Here is a 6,000-nt window from a genome sequence, read left to right as displayed (position 1 = left end):
AGAAATATAAGCACTTTAAGCATTAATATCCTACTGTGCTCTGTGGTTTTGGATCAATATGTAGAGCAGAGGAAAAGATCTAAGTGACTTTGAAAGAGGGCTTATTATTGGGGCATGGATGACAGGAGCTCAGCTGGCTACTGTTTTAATAGGAAGTGCGACTAAAATGACACCTGCCTTTAGATCTGTAGGAAGGATATCAGTAAATTGGAAACTGTGGTCAAAAGCCCACATTAAATAAATGTGATGCTTGTGTGCCAGTGGGATATTTACCTGTTCCTCAGGTGACTGAGAATGTCAATGCAGGATGTCATCAGACTGTCAGCGTGAACAGTCCATCCATAACTACAGTGAGAGGAATATTATAATATAGTGTATAAACACCTCAAAACCCAGATGAATGGGCATTTGAGAGTTCAACGATGTGAGAACTATCGTCGCTGATCTACAGAAATGTGCAAAAAAAAGTGAAATGGTCAGATGAGTCTTCCTTCACCATGTTCTCCTCAAGTGGGAGAGTACCTATGCAGTGTACACCCAGAGAAAAGTGCAGGCTTGAATTCTTGACCCCTACAGTGGGGCGGTCTTGAGGCTCTGATATGCTGTTGGGGGCATTTTCCTGGCATGGGTTTGCTCCACTTGTCTTCTTACAGGGAGAGGTCAAATGATATTCTGACTGATCACTTGTGTCACATGTTGAAACATTTCTATCCTGATGGGCGTCTGTTCTAGGATCACAATGCCTCCATTTACAGAGCATAAAGGGTCACTAAATGGTTTGGTGAGTATGAAAATTCAGAGTCACCAGATCTTAACGCAGACAAACACCTATGGGAGAATGTATTACACAGCGCTGTTCACCGCTACCATCAGAACACCAACTGACGGAATATCTTTTTGAAGAATGCTGTTGTAGTACAGTTCCAGAGGTTTGTACAATCTATGTCAAGCTGCATTAAAGCTGTTCTGATGAATACAAAGAAACTTTCATTTGTCACACATGTCTATTTATATAAATCATAGAGTAATCAATAACTAATTTTGCACTGAACAGCCAAAATTCAAATTAACTTTGTTATTCTCTATTATAGACTGTTTGCTCTGTTAGAATGAGGCATACAAAATGTTTGTATAAAGATTTCTGAGAATTCTGGCTGAAGGGCAGAGGATATGACTCAGGTTCAATCTCTAAGCATGTCTGAGCTGTGGAGTTAATTTATTCTGTACTGTAAAGTCAACTGAAAAATAAAGAGGCTCCTCAGGCCTGTTCAGTCTGTGTAAACATCTGCGTCCACAGTAAAGAATGGAGAAATGCTACATGTATCTGGTGGTTATACAACACAGTGTCTCCCTTTAGGCACTATGACATAAACAGCCTAATTTAACAGTGCTATCAAAGATGCTAATAGCTTAGATCTGTTATTATAGGCTGTGCTAATTAATCCTGTTCTGTGAATCAATTGTCACAGAGGCAGAAACATTAATGATGAAAAATCATAAATGATAAAAGTAGTTTGTGCTGTCAGGTTGTAGAATAGATTAGGACTCATTTATAGAAGCATATCATCATTGTTGTCTCGAAAACAATAACATTACAGGAGAAAGATAAAACCTTTTTTTAAATCCAAGCAATTTTGGACCATTTCTGTTGGTCCTTTCATCATTATATGTTCACACAATGTAAGGGACCACTGGTATTTTCAAATTATGTAAAAAAAAGGAAAAAGGAAAAAAAAGATCCACATGTTTTTCACTTGACAGTGACAATATGCTTGTACATACTCAATGTAATTTACTCGTATTGCATGTTAGAAGCATGCCTTCTTTATCATTTTGGTAAAAAAAAGTACAAAGTCATGTCATGTTGGAATATTTTTACAATGGCACAAGTTCAGTCTGTCTCAGAAAGTAAATGAATGTATATTCCATGTATGCTAGTAGCTGTCAGCACCTGCTCTTTTAGGCCTGCTTTGCAATTTTTGATTTCCCCAGCAGAGGGTGTGACACTTCTGGTATCCCAATTAAATGTACCCTGACTGTACTCTTGTACATACAACACTTGTACACACTACACTCAGACCATCATCATCATAACATCTATGTTAAAATGTGCACAGAAGAATTGTACAGTGTATTTGTCATGAGAATCGACATGTCCCTTTATAACTACATACAGTATACAGACATGATGAGAAGCATGACAGTGCTTGCAGGTGAAAGCGGCTCACGTACAGCTTAATCTTCAGATGGACGTCTGGCATGCCAGTAAAAAGGAGTGTAGTGTAGAATGCACACAGAGACCCAGTGCCTGGGTGTGGCTCAAAACAGGCACAGACAACTCAACCCTTAAGCATTTAGTTCAAGAGAAATGTCAGAGCTGTCACTGTGATTATACCACTCGCTTTCATATTCAATGCTTAATGCTTTTTGTATGATTTTCCATCTGGATGCACATAGCAAAAGCAATATCAGTGATTTATCATTAGAGGACACCTGTAACTCTACTACAGCACACACAGTCAGTCTGGTGAGTGGAAGACCCCTGGAGCGGCCTGACCTAGGGAAGGAGAGCTGACACACAGACATTTGTTCTTCTACAATGTTGGTTACAATTCTTTTTTGGTTTGAGCTGAAGTTATTGGAACACTTGTTTTTTTACCCACATATAATAATATGTCCAGCAGGTATTATAGGTGTAAGTATCATGAAGTATCTAAAGCATCATGTATTACATACATGTATGTATCTACATTTAACAATAAATATGTCCCATATGTATTATATATGTAAGTACCTATATATGACAATTATATATACTATATAAGTGTCCAAATGTAACAATAATATGCCCTGTATGTATTATATATAAGGACCTACATGTAATAATACTTTTTTTTAAAAAAATAATATACATTATACAAAAACATCTCCATGTTTTTGATGATTTTTTATTTTTTACATTGATTGAACATGGCACACACACACACACACACACACACACACACACACACATACACACACATACTTTTGCAGTCCTGTAAGTACTTAGTATATTCATTTTCTTCAGATCAGGAGTACAAATATACATACATTCACTCATACCCTTCACTTGAATACTTTCCCTGATTCTTGCCTTATCAAAGGTGGTCATGGGAGTGGTTGTGTGTGTGTGTGTGTGTGTGTGTGTGTGTGTGTGTGCACGTCCATTGAGGGCAGCTCTCTCACACACAGCACACAGACCATCTCACACCCTCAGACAAAATTCACATAGTGAGGTCAACACTATGGGGTCTCTCATTTAAACTAAGAAGGCAATTAGAAGTAAGTATTTTAGAGGTAATATTCTCTTTAGTATACAGTTACATTTATAATAATGCAGATTTAAATCCTGGTGCCCTAGGAAGGTGAACTACATGCAGTGTTGCACCAACAGGCCTGTGTATTGTGCAGCTGGAGCAGTTGAACAGGGCAGGAATGATAATATATTCCCGGGTGGAGCGCTCAGAGTATGTGGTCTCCACAGTAACGCAGCGACAAACACTTTGGAAAAGTCCCATCCAAGCTTGTTCAAGAAAATGTGACAGCATTTGTGCATGCCTCCTTTTAAGTAAATAACTTTTCTGGCCCTGAACTGAATGTCTGAAAGCTCAAGTAACAGCATAGATAATAAACATTTTTTAGATTTTCCAAGGTTGTTTACATGGTTTCAACTAAGAGTGATGGTCTGAAAACAGATTTTTCATCACCACAGCCTGCTGTTTTCCTCAGTGTCGTCACTTGCAATTAGATCTGTTAGCCCTGACCTTTCACCTGTGCTGAACATTTCTGAAAAACTATTGTTATAGTCATGTGTTCCCAATCATCAAGACTTAAAGCCACAGACACAGCTTCTGAAAAACAAAGTCACTGCTGTCGGAACAAAACCTTGTATCTCGATTTTTATTGTTTTTCAGTTTTTGGCATAATCTGAAAAAGTCTGTTACAGTTTACATTGTGTGTCAATTTCATGACGAATGGACCAAAAGAAATGGTCCAAATGTCTGGTTCCATTGACTTACATTAAAAGTAAAGTATGTTTTTTCCTTCTCCTGTAAAGTTCTAATTTTGGATTATATTATATTATATTATATTATATTATATTATATTATATTATACTGTGTCATTTACAGCTATCAAAAATATTTTTTCCTAATAATATTAGCAAATATAGTTGTAGTTTTCTGAAGTGCTCACTTCCCCATCCAATAAAGGATCTTTCGCATGATGTAGGTGATTAAATTGTTTCCCTGAGTGATAAAGGCCACTTTTTTGCAAAAACAAACAAACAGGCAAGCAAACAAACCATACAAAGTTTCATTTTTAAGTCGTTATGGATGTAGGCAAAGGGCTGACTTTTTTGGTAGTTGGGAGGCAGGGAGGGGTGGTGGGTGGAGGGCATTTTCTATTATTTTTTGTGTTGTTTATTTATTTGTTTGTTTATTCATTTATTTATTTATTTTTCCATTTTTTTCTTTCCTTCACCTTTCCTTTAATATTGTTCTCATTTCTTTTTATAGTCTTATCAATGTCAAGCCCCAATAACATGCTGTCCTTTTTCAGTGAGAGAGGTTAAACACAGTGCAATAGAGGTGTAAGTGGTCACTTTAAAGGTGGTTCCTTTATTATCCTATAGGTGACGCTGACATTTGCACGAAGCTGTCCTTTATCAGTCATAACATTACAGATTTATTCACAGGTCCTCGGTCTGCTGTTTCTGAACTGGGTCTGAATGTGAATATAAGCCCTGCTAAAGGCGCCCCCCTACCTACCCCCTCCCTACCCCCTCCCCACCCCCTCGCCTCCTCCGTTTTTCTGTTTTTTTCATGAAACAGCCCAGGCTTCAAAGCCCTCAGCTAACGGGGCCGGCCAACTGCTCCATATTTGGGTTACACATTCACACACTCGCACACGTACACACGCCCTCTCTCTTTCTCACACATACACACACGCTCCCTCGGTCACACACTTCCAGGAGGTGGGGGCACAAAGCCACAGAGCTATTAGCTCTGCTGCAGCAGACGTCGTCGTGCTAGTGGAGGGGAGACGGTTCCACCGGCTAAAGCGGGCGCAGGAAGCCCCAACACGGAGAGCCATACACTTCACTGCCCGTTACAGCGCACAGTAAGTCCGCTCAAACTCACCGCTTCTCCTGCCACTTTTACAAACCCTGAGCGAGCCGAGAGCAGCGGGGCGAGGGGAAAATGGCTGGAGCAAAAAGGACGCAGCGGATCAGAGACTGACGTTCATCTTTTAAAAAAAGAGAAAATAAAGAAAGCTTCTACAAAATTATTTAGGTTACTTTTTGCTCACTCCAGATTGGCCGATTTTGTACGTTTACTTTGACCAGACGGTCGTGTGCAGGGCAGGCTGTCATGTGGTTTCAAAACTACAACTCAGTAAAGTGCGAAAGCGGGGAGAGAGTCAGAGTCAGAGCGCGGCGGTCGGTGCGAGGCGAAGCCGGGCAGGGAGCGCTCTGGCCGGGGCTGCTGAGGGAGGAGACGGCGCTGGCTAACTTCCCCACAGCTCCTCCGCGTACAAACGCACTCACCTTGCCACTGTTTTTGCACCACACTGGGTTGCCATTCGTACTTTTCAGAACTGCCTATTGCTTGTTTCAAGGTGTCTTTTATGTAGTTTTGTCTTTTTTTCCACCGAGTCGAAACGCTAGTGGGAATCGGGTTGCTGAACCAGAAAACACAATCGCGGAAGTGTTGCTAACGTTACGCTGTTTACTCGTCTAAATACTGTACTGTCAGTTAGTGACACTTTTACACAACGACAGCGATCAAGACTGCGAAACCTCCACAGTTTGTAAGGTCCATTCATGTTGTTTCACGTTAAAACAGGCTTGAGTTTGTTTCATTGACTCTGCCGCTTGTGTGTGGTTAGCCTCCAGTGTCTGTGTGAGTCCAGCTCTGCTGGTTATATAATGAGCTGAGGGATCTCTGCTCCAGCTTACAG

General features: G+C 40.2%; 1 protein-coding gene across 2 annotated transcripts in view; it reads left to right on the top strand.

The window, feature by feature from the left end:
* The first annotated feature begins 4,915 nt into the window (after nucleotides 1-4,915).
* The window catches only part of atxn1a (ataxin 1a), a 123,994-nt gene continuing 122,909 nt past the window's right edge, over nucleotides 4,916-6,000 (top strand). For both annotated transcript variants that reach the window (XM_017693711.2, XM_037535371.1), the window contains exon 1: nucleotides 4,916-5,160. The gene's annotated coding sequence lies outside the window, so the exon portion shown is untranslated. The remainder of the gene's footprint in view (nucleotides 5,161-6,000) is intronic.

Source organism: Pygocentrus nattereri, chromosome 27, assembly GCF_015220715.1.
Source record: "Pygocentrus nattereri isolate fPygNat1 chromosome 27, fPygNat1.pri, whole genome shotgun sequence".
Lineage (NCBI taxonomy): Eukaryota > Metazoa > Chordata > Actinopteri > Characiformes > Serrasalmidae > Pygocentrus > Pygocentrus nattereri.
The sequence above is the reverse complement of the archived record's forward strand: the minus strand, read 5'-3'. Positions and strand labels throughout refer to the sequence as shown.